General features: G+C 42.1%; 1 long non-coding RNA gene across 1 annotated transcript in view; it reads right to left on the minus strand.

The window, feature by feature from the left end:
- Positions 1-538: 538 nt before the first annotated feature.
- Positions 539-13362, minus strand: part of LOC109323324 — a 16958-nt gene continuing 4134 nt past the window's right edge. The window contains exons 2-3 of the long non-coding RNA XR_002104611.1: positions 12261-12265; positions 539-549 (exon numbers count right to left, since the gene is read on the minus strand). This is a non-coding gene — a long non-coding RNA (uncharacterized LOC109323324). The remainder of the gene's footprint in view (positions 550-12260; positions 12266-13362) is intronic.

The raw sequence follows: 13362 nt of genomic DNA on the forward strand, positions 1-13362 counted from the left end.
GGGAGGTGTAGGGACTCTCTTCCCCCTATAGAGCAGAGCCAAACCACCAATGGGGACTTAACCATATACCTTTTTTATGAGAGAACAGTACTGGGAAGATAACCAGTATAAATCAGGGGGTATAGGGGACACTACAATGCCCTGAGGGAGCAAGATTCCACAAAGGTTAGACACTTACAATCATAGACATTCATCCAGTTGACAAAACACAGGGTTAAAAAAATATAAAACATAAACAACAGAACAAACAATATTGGTTGGGGAAATAAGAGGCACAAAATACAAAATGTCAAATAACAAGGAATATGGGGCCTAGGTACCTGGAGGGGGAGAAAGGAGGAAAACACAATGACCCATTTCTACTGCAACAAGAACTTCTCCCTGTTATTTCACTCACCCCAGCTAGGACTTGAACTCAGATTTCCTACATGTTAGGCCAAAATACTACCACACAGCCACCAGTACTGGTACTATGCTAAGCTGTTAGGGGTCTTGGCCTTCCAGGATTCCTGGCCTCATGTCAAGCTGCCTGACCTCTTGCTGGAGGAGCTGGAAGCAGAGCTGGGAACCTCTCAGGTTGCTGCTCAGATCCTTGCTGGAGCTGGGGAGCCTCTCCTGCTGGCTGCAGCCTCTCATAGGGGATCCTGAAGCCTAGCAGGGAGCCCCTCCTGCTGGCCGCACACCGAGCTGCTGAGGGTCCAACTGCTGCCTGCAGGTCCCACTCCTCCAGGCTCTACTAGGGAGTGGGACCTGCAGGTCAAAGAGCTGGTAAGAGCTGGCTCAGCTCTTGCCAGCTCTTTGAAGCTTCTTCCTTGTGGTCCCTCACTGGTCTCCCTCAGTCACCTGTGCTGCCCCTTTTATCCCCCTCCAGATGACCCAAGGGACCAATCAGGGGACATGGAGGGTGATTTTCTGGGGCCTGATTGGTGAGGAAAGGGAATCCCAAGTCCTCCAATCATCTTTTACCCCTTCAAAACCCTTGGGCCAAATCATTACCAGATTGGTGAGGAAAGGGAATCCCAAGTCCTCCAATCATCTTTTACCCCTTCAAAACCCCTGGGCTAAGTCATTGCCATCCAGCCTGTCATGAAACCAATGATGCTATCAGAGGACTGAATTAAACAACTATCAGATCCTAGTTAATGGACTATAAATGTCAACAATGTTTCTCCTAGCCAACCAAATGGCCTATCTGATGTCCTTGAAGCTCTTCACACTGGTGATGACATAACTTAAGATGGCTGAAACTGTATGCCGAAACCATATATGCTAAATAAATAAAGTGTATCGTGAACTGGAAACACAGATCAGAAATAATCCTACCTTGGAGAGGTGTAACTTTGAGCTGCCTAATGAGTGTCAAAAACTAGTTTCAGGTGTTAATGTGCAGACAATCCAGGGGTTAAGAGCTCCACAAGCTACCCAAAATGACCATGTAAAAAGGCCCTGAGTTATCTTTCTGACCTTTGGGTATCTCACAAGTTAGAGTTTTCTCAGCTTCAAACAATTTCTACCATGTTTCTTGGAGTATCCTAAAAAAGAAAGCATATTGATAGGGTCCTACTGAATTCATGGCCAAAGTGGGGTGCACTGTGACTCCTTTAATCTTGCAGGCTCCCCCATCCCCTCCCCTTGCTGACTGGTGGAGGAGCCCTGCTTGCAGCTCACTCCTGATCATCAGGAAGGCAAAAACTGTGGTTTTAAATATACCGCTGTTTTTGCCTCCTGCCACTGGTTGGCTGAGAGGCCCAGTCAGCCCTACTGTTTCCTGATAACTGATGGGGAGGCAAAAATGGTTCCATGTTTAAAACCATGGTTTTAGCTTGCCTGTTGATCATGAGGTAGCAGCAGAGTCCTCTGCTAATCAGCAGTGAGGTGGGGGGTGGGGACAAGGGGTGACGTGTGCGTGGGGGAACATGCAAGATTAAAGGAGCCACCTCACACTCTACTTCTGCTGTGAATTCATTAGGTCCCTACCTACTGACTGAAGAATTTCTTGGAGATTGTTAGTGATGCCTCTTTATACTGCACCTATGCAGAGTTTCCTAGATACAAGGTTTCAGAGTGGACTGTTGTTCATTTCTTATATGAATTTGATTTTGGAAATGAAATGAATAGGGCTTGAGAAAGATGGAAATGCCATTGAATAACTGATTTATTTGCAGTACCCATCTGTCCTTGGTAGTTTTGGCTCAGTTCCTCACAAATGAATGAAATCTTTCCCCTTGGGATGTATGGGAGGGGAAGCTGATAGCAAGCTATGCATAAATGTGCTGTTCACACATGTAATGGCCAGTTAATATGCAGAATCAGTTTTTTAGTATTATCAGTGACTGGTGCCTCCTGAATCTGGGGGGGCACCTGCAGAAGACACTGACCCTGTTGGGGGGGGCACTAGCCCTACTGACAGCAGCAGTGTCGGCCATCGGGGAAACGTTGGCCCTGTCAGGGAGGGCACGTGCACCCCCATGCACCCCCAACCAGTTGCCTATGTTTAGGAGTATGCACGTGATACAGAATATAAAATGAATTTTATCAAATGGGATTCTTTATGCCAGGATTCAAATTGTGAGTGAAAAAGGGGGTGTAATTAAACAAGCTTTGCCCATTATTTTCAGATCTTAGAATTCAAACAGTGGATGTATTAGGGCACCAGCTCTGGTAAGGTTCTGATCATGATGAAGACTTCAAACCTGCAAGAACATCTATGGTTTTTGGAGCTGCTTCTCCCCCTACCTCCCTAGTTTTCTCTTCTACCTATTATTTGAGTTTGTTCATTTTTTTTTTCTTTCCTTCAGAAGTTACAAATAGCTCTTACTGAATTATATCCCGTATAGGAAGAAATTTAACCCTGGAAGTTTGAATTAAGTGTTCCATTTTTCATTCATGTAATTCTTAACATCATATGCAGAAATATGTAAGTGAATCAATCTACATATAACAAATATCAGTCCAATTGCACCTCCCAGAAATAGCTAGGAAAATCCTGTTTTACCTTTTTTTGCTATAACATCCCCTTCTTAATTGCACACCTGTAATTAGAAACAGTGTTAATGCTTGCATGCTTAGGTAAAACTTTTTGATCTATGCCAAACTTTTAGACCTGCACTCCTACCTAATGACAACATTATCATCACTACAACCTATGTTGGATTCAAGCAAGCATCACAGGCAAGTTTTCAACTTATGCCCTGCATTGTTCTAGTTACACAATTTTTATGATGTAGAAATAGAAGATCTACTGTTTTTGTGCCTCTATATTGTATAACAAATATTTCAGGATGTAAGAATATTTTCCATATAATTCCATTGTTACATACAATAAGTCAGAATTTGTAGGCTCTCTATACAGATTTTATGCATTTGATGGCTGTTTCTTATTTAATTTTTATTTTCAATGTATATAATTTATAGAAAATGTGTAATTCTTGCCAAAACAGTTTCAGGCTGGTTGATAATTGTAGACCCAGTACTAAAACCACTTGCCCAAGTCATCATCATCATCATTGGTAGCCATCAGTCTTGGGAGACCATGCAGATTGCACCTTTGATGGGCTATTGGGTACCACCATACTTTTTGAGTGGCTGAGGAGTCTGATGCATGACAAGTAGACCCTCCAGGCAATTACACATACAAACTTGGTTGAGCTTGCCAAGTATCATTTTGTCTTGCCTGTTTCTGTTGCCTCTTCTCCATCTCATCATTGACTCTCTCCTTCTCAAAGTGATGTGGGCCCTGCTTCACAGTGGGTTTCCATTCATAGCAGTCTGAAGCAATTGATTTCCAGTGTTGGCCATCAATACACAGTTCATGAAGGTTTTTCTTCCAGACTTCAACAAAACAGAGTTTGGGTCACCCAAGTTGATGTTTGTCAGTGGCCAGCTCACTGTAGTGTATGTCCTTGGGGATTCGGCTATCACTCATATGATTCACGTCTTAACCAATGGAGGCTTTTCTGCCTCAAGAGCATGAACCTACTAGGTATCTTGGCCCATTCCATAACAGCAAAATTGAAGATTTTGTCATGCCATGTTATGCCCAGGATACAGCAGACATCGGAAGTGGAAACTGCTAAGGAGTCCATAGCATAAGTCCACTTGCCCAAGTAAACAGTTCTATTCATGTGAGTAATCCCATTGATATTACTGGAACATCCATGTCTCTTGTTCATCAGGGACTAAGGTTTGTATCCTGAAAATACTTCTCACTGTATATCAACTAGATTTTTAAGGTATTTTATAAAAATGTATTTCTGGTTGTGTTTATAAATCATGTAGATTGGGGGAGAAATGAATTATTTATACAATGTTCATAAGAAGATGTAGTTCCTGTTTCCCCCCCTTTTAAAAAGAACTTAACAGAAAATGTACTCAGGGACATGTCATACTGGTTATTGATCACAATAGGACAGAAAGGGTGTTATGGGTAAAAAGAAGAAATAACCCTAATTTAGAATTCCCTTCCCTTCTCTAAACTTTACTGTAATTTTGCTATTAGCACAAACACCTTTAGCCTTTACCTAAAGAAAATAAGAATTACTGGGGGGAGGGAGAGATATTCATCTCCTTTTATTAATTTCAGTGAAGGAAGGAAAAACAAAAGCCTTAACAAAAAATGGCAGGAGAATTATATATTGTGTTTGCTTCAAAAGAAAAATAACTATATCAACTTGATGGAAGGTGTCAGAAACATTTCAAAAGGCTTTTGAAAGCTGGAAGACGTTTGACATACAGCAAGCTCAGTACCAGTGCTGAGTTTGTTTGGATTTCATCCAGCTAGCTTGTCCATAAGTACATTTTGTCAGAGAAGTCACTAGCTTTGAACCAAGGAGGATTGTTTTTAGTTTTTTTTTCTAGCTTGCCAGCGCAGTTTTTGGGTTTTCTTTGACTTTACCCAAATCCATAAATAAGGCAAAATCAGTAATTTCTGGACTCCTGAAATGAACCTGATAATGAATTCTTCTGGGACTTGCTTGTATTTCACACTAAAACTCAATTGGATTAAAGAGGAAGTTAACTCCAAATACTTTGGAATTGATCCTTCCTTCAGTGGTGCCTAGATGAAGTGAGCAAAATTACTTAACGTGAGTAAAGATTAGTCATACGAGTGCTACTTGGTCTTCCAATCATAATTTTAAACTGATTTTGCAAGTTCATTGGCCTCAACATTGCAGTATATAATGGATTTGTCAGCTATTTCCCTACATGAGAGTTAGTGAGAGAGTGTGTGAATGGTATTAGATTGACACAGAATATTTTGTTTTCCCCCAAAGAGGAGACAGCAGAATTGGAGATTCCTCTGTGATATCCCAACATGACTGACCAAGTATAATAGCTGGGAGTGTAGTTCTGTTTCTATGTTCATGCAGTCTTTGGCTTGTCTTCTGAGATTGCAGATATTGTTGGTTGCTGTCCTTTATGTGATCTTCTTTGTCATAAAAGGTTGCCTGCTATGAACTGTTGAGAGAAACAATGTCTTTCTACTGTGATCATTGAATAGTTGGCACCATGGTGATAGCCTTTGATCTCTTCTAAATTCAGATTCCTTGACCTGGAAGTCAAAAGCTTCTTTTCTTTTTTCCCTTGAATGCTCCATCCCTTTCTGCCTTTCAAGTATTTATCTTTAATTTGAAACAAATAATTTTCTATATGCATATTTTAAATGGTCACATAGAATATTTCATAAAGATATACAATAACGATATGATTCTGTATAAATCGGTAGGAAGCTGTGACACATTATACTTAGTAAATATCCAAGTAACCATTTTTAAAGTTATTAAATGAAACATGATACAAGATTAGTTATAATAATAGTAGAATTTGGGCATTTTAGAGCCCCAGTCTTATTTACATAAACCACACCAGAAATGTAAGGCACCAATTTAAAGGCATCTTTGCATTGTTACAGCAATGTAAAGAATCATTAGAACTGGTCAACACACCTTTATACTGAAACAAGAAACAGCATGGATTAAAAACAGTTCAGTTCTTTGGGCACTTTTAGTTCAGAATGGAAGTGGCTGGAGTCAGTTTTGTTGAGGCATCAGTGTGTTACTGACTTGAGTTCAATTAATTTTAGACAGTTTTATTTCATAAGGCTTCAAACTGAGAATAATAAGATTGAGTACAGGAAATCAATTTCATTAAATATGCTTGTGTTTGTGTGTAGACCCAGTCATTCTTCTAAATGTGAATCATGCTTTTTTTAATTAAAAATGTTTCCTACTTTTCTATGCCACTGAAAATATGAAGGGTTGTTTTAAGGAGTAATGTATTAATTTAGGTGTTAAGTCTTTTCTTGAATTATCAGGAGACTTGAGGTTCCTTCAAGACTTCTCCAGTCAGTGTCTTCAGCTTCAAAGTTTTGCATGTACTTCCCTTTTGCAAGAGGGTTATATCCCCAGGTAGGGTTCTTGGATTTTGGGGTTTTTTTTAAAGAGATTGCCTATTTAAAGATTCCCTCTTTCTTTATAAGGAGATGATACTATATGACATATTTGGCACAAGTGCCACTAATCACTTAATGTGGACCTGGGGGAGAATTGTTCTCTGGAGGACTGGCAGATCGTTGGCACATCTGCTAAAGTTTCCATCTGTGAAAGGACCTAGTTTCTTGTTCTCTATTGAACCTATGGATATCAGTTACATTGTGTGCAAATGGGTTTGGATTCTCAGGCACATGAAGGGATGTGAAGGAACACTTGTAGAATCATTTAAGAAGAGGATACAAAGGTATATTTAAAGTGGCAATACAGTTGAATTCAGTTATTTTCTGGCCCAGTCTCTGGAAAATTTCTGAGGCACCCATGAGAACCATTTAATATTCCCACGTCGTAGTACAGCACTAGATCTTTTAGAAGATTTCACTTTTGACGGATTACTGATATCAATAGATTGATGACACCTCTCATCTTCTTCATGCCCTACGGCACACCTTTGGAACAATATGGAGGACTATGAACTTACTTAGCAAGTCTACAGGGAATATGTCAGAATCACTCAAGGTAGAATATTTTAACAGCACTGTCTGGCCTTTTGTTTTAGGAAGGGAAGAAAGGTAACTTTTATGTTTGTTTGCTGAGTAATGGGAAAATAATTGTAATTTTTTTCTAAAGATGAACACCAAAATGTGTGTGTGTGTGTGCGCGCGTCTAATGCAACTTCTTTGCATGTTTAGGATGTGGTTCAAAAGGCATATTTTCCTGATGGAAAAAATATTCCCCTGAGTATTCTTTAGACTATATATCTGGATCTAACCTGTTCTGACTGGAACAGTGAATGGGTTGGCAACCTCATAAATGTCAAGTACTTGTAACCTGAGCACTTGAGAAGGAAGATTTTTTATTTGTTTATTTTGGTGAGGGATATGTGGTTTTTTTGTTTGTTTGTTTTTTTGTTGATGAATCTCCAGCCCATGAGAAGCAGTAGGGATAAAAAGATTCAAACCACATTTTTTTTTATCGACTAGTATTCCAGTTTCCTGACACTTTTAGGAAACCATCACCAAAGACAAGGAGATCAAGGCCTAATATTCCTGATTCTTTTGAGGTGCAAACCAAGTAGGCCTTTGTTTAGTAGGAAAGAACAAAAAGCACACAGCAGCAAAAAACCATAACCTGGGATATTTTTTTATGCCATCCACCTTTAGCAATATACACTTTTTTCACTTTCACTTTGCATTTTCACTTTTTTTTTTTTAACAAACTTTGACCAGTCTCTTATTTTTCCCTGCTCCCACAAAATTCTCTCTCTCTTACTTCCTGGTACCAATGGATGAGGATGACGTTTCAAACTGTGGTTTGTGAGTGACATTGTCTCCACTAGTTTGCAAGAGTTTCAGTTCTGTTGAGTGTAAGATGCCCCATCCTCCCTTCTAGTTCTCCAGCAATCAGAGTAGTTTACTCCCTGCTAAGACCACATAGTAGTGCACTGGATAAAATAACCAGGAACAGCAAGGGACTAATTAAGTCCAGTCAGGCAATCACAGATGGATAGAAAACTCTAAAACGAACCCCTTGAAAACTCTTTGAGGAGACAGAATTAAACACTGTTGTGACCAGTCTAGCTTGGACTCTTTTCTGTTATCTCTAGTCATGTCATATCCTCTATTGTAATCAGCACACTGTAAAACCTCAAAAATACTTGAGAAAGACTATGCTGCTGAACCAGCTGATTTCATGATCAGCAACTCCAGTGACTTCAGTGACTTCAGTTAACATTAATATAATGTAAATCTAAACTTGGCCTATTTTTATACAGTTTTAGATTAAAGGGTACATTAAAAAATACTCAAGGGCTGACTAAAATGAAAATTATAGGAATGCATGCAGCCTTTTTTCCATCTTATAAGCTTTAGATGTCAGGCAAAGGTTTTCTCCTATTTAATGTAGGTACAAGGCCTACTTAAATAGGGCTGAGCCCTTGAGGTGCTACAGATATTCAAATAAATGAAACTTGGGAGAAGGAAAAGGCACTTCCTCTTCATATGCACTGACAGATGCACAGTTTTGTATTTCACACTGTCTGGTAGCTCTTGGTGTTTTTTTTCTTTTTTTTTTTAAACAAATATTTTACCAGTTTCTATGGTATGCATTAAACCTGCCAGGTACCTATGCAAAATGTCTAGTTCCATTTTTAGTGCAAATGTAGCATCCATTAGAAAAATATCTTAATAAACTTGCAACTTTCCTAAAAGGATGAACAGCTCTGAGGAAAATCAGTCTATAAACTGAGAATAGAAACAATCTGTAAATAAAAAGATAATATTGTGCCTCTCCTGCAATACAACTGTAGCTTGGATCATGAAAGGTATTTGAGCTGGCAAGATAAGGTTTTGGTATCAAGAAACCTAAGTCCCCTCATCCACCAACATAAGCCAGAACTGTGAGTCAGAGAATCAAGTCCAACATGTTTTGATGAAGCACTTCTAACTGGATTTTGGCTTAAAGATGTATAGATGTGTTAAATGTCAAGGCATGTCAAAAAGCCCATTTAGTTTCAAAGTCTTTCTATGGTGGGCAGAGAGGGACCACAAGAGGGAAAGAATGGTTATCCAAGTGGGTCAGCAAGTCCAGCTTGCATTTGATAATTTTTGTTCAGTCTGTATTTAAGGCACTGCAGGATGCTAAATCCTGTTGACCTTGGCCAGACCTTGCGCCTTGTTTTCACTAAGATTTTACAGCAAGCCGTCTTATATGGATTATTTATCACACTGTGAAATCTCCCTCTCCACCTTCTCCTTTTTGGCAGAAAAGAAATATAGGCAAATTCACTTGCTCAAAGTTACTTTTTTGCCTCCACAAATTATTCCACTTAGTTCAACTATCATCAGGTCTCAAACTTCTTACATACCAAAAAAACATAATTTGGTACTGAAAACATAACTGAAATGCTAATTATACTTTGTCCTATGATCCAGTTACAAAGCTGTTAGACCACAGGGATGCTAAATACTGTAAGTACAGTTAAGGTAATGTAAGGGAGTTTATGGCAAAATGAAGCATGGTACATGCTCTAGTGATCATCTTAGAAGCATGAAGAGTGCCTGAAGTCTAACCTAAAACCTAGCCTAAAGCAATGTTGAATGCCCATTTATATGTAGGAGCGCGGTGCTTGTGACAAAAAGGAAAGGTAAAAGCTAATTGTAGCAGGGCACTAAGGTGCCTGCTACTCGTAGAGCAGAGATAACTACCCAGGTGCAGGTTGCTAGGGCAACCAGAGTGAGCCAGGGACCCACACTTGCCATTGGTCAGCTGACCGGAAGGGGCTGGGCCTGGCTCACATTTAAACCCCAGGGCTGAGATTGGGTAGGTAGTTCCTTGCTGGTAGCTAAGGGGGAAGGAGCTTTGCCTGAGTAAGCAAAGGGCAGAGGCCTGACTGCATGAGCAGCTCCTGATACTGGTGAGAGAAGGAACACCCCTGGGGTGGTTTGAATGATGTTTTAGCTGGGTGGCTTGAATCTATGTTATAGCCCAGGGGCTTGTGTTTTGTTTTCTGTTTTAACCAGTGGCTTGGGAGAGGCTATTAGGGGATGGAGGAGGCTTCATAGGGGCCCTAGGGAAGTGTGGGGACCTGGTCCCCAGGGAAGTGTGGGGACCTGAGTGCCAGAGAGGGTGCAGTGTTGGGGGTGTGCTGACCCTGAGCACCAGTGAGGTGCAGAGTGAGAAGCCCCAGAGGGGGCAGTGAGAGAAGCCCCAGGGAGGGGGAGAGCGAGACTGAAGAACGTCACTTCCATCAGTGAGGTTTGGTAAAGGGGTGGTTGGAGCCTTGCATAGCCCATAAGGCTGGAGTGCACCAAAACACCTATTACAAGAGAGGGCCTATGTACAGCAGGAAAATGGTATCCAAGAGGATGGAAAAAGCAGCCTCCCTCTTACATATTTAACATCAAAGACATGGTGGGCGAGAATTGAGGGTGCTTTTTAGGCTAATTGGGCATGGTATGGGGGCATTAGCGGAGATCATGGCCAACCCTAGGATGCCATCCTGTTACACTATTTTATGATGGTCTTACTGCATTTGAAACAACTAGCTGAAGAAAACAGAACACAGAGGAAACTTGGGAAAGTAGTCTTTAGGTCAGTCTACCATTTTGTTGCCCCATGTGTGAAAAGATATGACTTGTGAAGATTGCTCTGTTTTAGTCATGCGAACCCATATTCAAAATTAATGAGAGAAAATTTAGCAGAAGAATGGTGGAACATGATGAACAACTGCTACTATAATTACTACTCTAAGTGATACTTGCTTGACAATTTGCTCCTAAAAGGGACAAATTATGCCACATTACTCAAATTGAGTCAAACCACATATATTTAAGTAGGTTTTTTTTGGCTATGTTAACCACTAATACTGTCTTTTTTTTTTTTTTTTTTTTACCATTCACCTATATCTACTGAAAGACCACATAGCAAATATTCTATTATCCAAAAATTAGTTACTCAACACTGACTGATTTAGATTTGAATCAGGTGCAGAAGTCATATTTTGACACTTTTACATTTGGTGACTTGTGGAAAAAACACCCCCAACAGTTTTCAGATGGTCCCTTTTTAAGAAGGGTGAGGGGTCATAGTGGGGCCCCTGGCACGGTTCTGAGCTCTCATGGGGCACTGGCCAGGTACCAGAAGATTGGAAAAGGGCCAATGTGGTCCCCATTTATAAGAAGGGGAGAAAAGAGATGCATTACAAGCCAGTCCAGGGAGGATCCTTCCCATCTATACAGCATTGGTCAGCCTACGGTTGGAGTACTGCATCCAGTTTTGGGTGCTGCACTTGAAGAGGGATGTGGACAACATGGAGAGGGTCCAGAGGAGGGCCACTCGCATGATCAGGGGGCAGCAGGGCAGGCCCTATGAAGAGACGCTAAAGGGTCTGAACCTATTCGGCCTCCACAAGAGAAAGCTGAGAGGGGATCTGGTACCCATTTACAAACTCACCAGGGGGGAACCAGTGGGAATTGGGGGAGGCTCTGTTCCCTGGGCACTATCAGGGGTTGCTAGGAATAATGGTCACAAATTGATAGAGAGAAGGTTCAGGCTGGACATCAGGAGACATTACTTTACAGTTAGGGCTGCCAGCCTCTGAAATGGGTTCCCAAGTGAGGTGGTACTATCTCCCACTTGGGGGTCTTCAAGAGGAGTCGGGACAGATGTTTGGCTGGGGTGATATGATACTGGCATCTGTTCCTGCCTGGGGCAAGAGGTCGGACCTGATGATTTGTTTAAGTCCCTTCCATTCCTAAGTACTATGATACTTTGAAGAAATTGTAAAATAAATAATAAATTTAAAAATAGCCTGAAAAACTTACAGTTGCCATGAGAAATTTTCAGATTCCAGTCCACATAGAAAAGGGTAATAATTCTTCTGTCTCAAGAACCTGACACTTACCCCAGGACACCAGGTTTAACAGTTTGATAACACCTCATGATAAAGATAAATTGTGCCCAGAATGCCCAAACCCAGTTGTATGGTTAGTGGGTTCAAAAGCCAAGGCAGCGTTTGAGGACTAGGCATTAATATCTATATGGGTGCATCCACACATGCTGGCATGTGAGCTTGTAGCAGCTCAAATAGAAGCTGTACAAATCTGAGCTGGGGATTCTTGCCTCAATGCATGCCCAGACATGCACTTCAGTGTGGGACAAATTGTGCCACTTGGGGCAAAATAACCCTGCCTGGCTCTTCCTGGATCTGCAGCTGGAGGTGGGGTTAGAGCCTGGGCCTAAGACCTTTGCTGGCCCCAACAGTATAAAAACCTGCCCTAGCCAGCAGCTCAGGGCTACTCCCTCTGAGGAGCTTCTTGGAGGAAGTTAGCCACACCCCTTCCTGTTTCAGGCTGCTGTTGTTACTGCTACTGCTGCTGCTAGCTTGGTCTCAGTAGTTTCTGGGGAGAAGATGGCAAGACCACTTCCTGCCTCTGGCTAATGCTGACTTATTCTCAGAGCTTTTTTGGGGTAAGTTGGCAGCACCTCTTCCTGCCTTGGGCTGCTGATGCTGCCCTGCCCCATGTGGGGGAGAGGGTCCTCTGCTGCATGCCACTGCCCCCCCTTTGTGGGGAGCCCACTGCGTTGAACTGCACCCCAGCAGTGCACTTTAGCTTCTTCACTCCTGTTCCAGCCTGCTGCCAAGCTGCAGTCAGAGGATAACCTGGGGAGGGAGCGTGCACTGCCTGTGGGCCTCTACCCCACCATCACTGTCAAAGCCTAAAGGTGCCTTGCCTGTCCAAGCTGCCTTGGCAAGACACCCTGCACCTTTCACCTGAAATGCACCCTGAGTGGCTGAACTGGATGGCTGCTACCACCACGACTGCTGTTGTTGCTGCCACTTGTTCTGCTGCTTCTCCCTCTCAGGAGAGAGGGGGTTTCCCTGCTGCACCACCTTGCACCACTCAACACCACACCTGCACTGTATTACTCCCTAATTGACTGATTGGTCCTGCCTTGCCCCACAGCTGCCTCACTGCATCTGATCCTGCTTTGTTTTCCTACTGCTCTGCTGCCAAGTACCTGACTGGAGGCCTGAGGGGCCCCTGGACTGATCTGCAAGAAACAAAGCCTCTCCACCACTCCAGCCATCTTGCATCTGCCTCAGCAGCCTGCCCTGTGTAAGATTTTTTTTTTTTTTTTTCTTTTTTTCCCCTTGTGGTAAGTCTTCTGGTCCACTCCCCCTGCCCTGGCACTTGACTCAAGCAGGCTTACTCAGCCACACATCTCAGAGTGTGTGTGTGTGTGTGTTTTCCCCCTCCCCCAACGTTCCCCTGGTGTAGCCTTCCTGTTTTGGTTTTGTTTTGTTTTGTTTTGTTTTGTTTTTTTTCCTGTAGGGCTGTAATTAAGTGAGCTTCAGACCCCCCTCCCCCCC

Source organism: Crocodylus porosus, unplaced genomic scaffold (assembly GCF_001723895.1).
Source record: "Crocodylus porosus isolate Cpor-Errol unplaced genomic scaffold, CroPor_comp1, whole genome shotgun sequence".
NCBI lineage: Eukaryota > Metazoa > Chordata > Crocodylia > Crocodylidae > Crocodylus > Crocodylus porosus.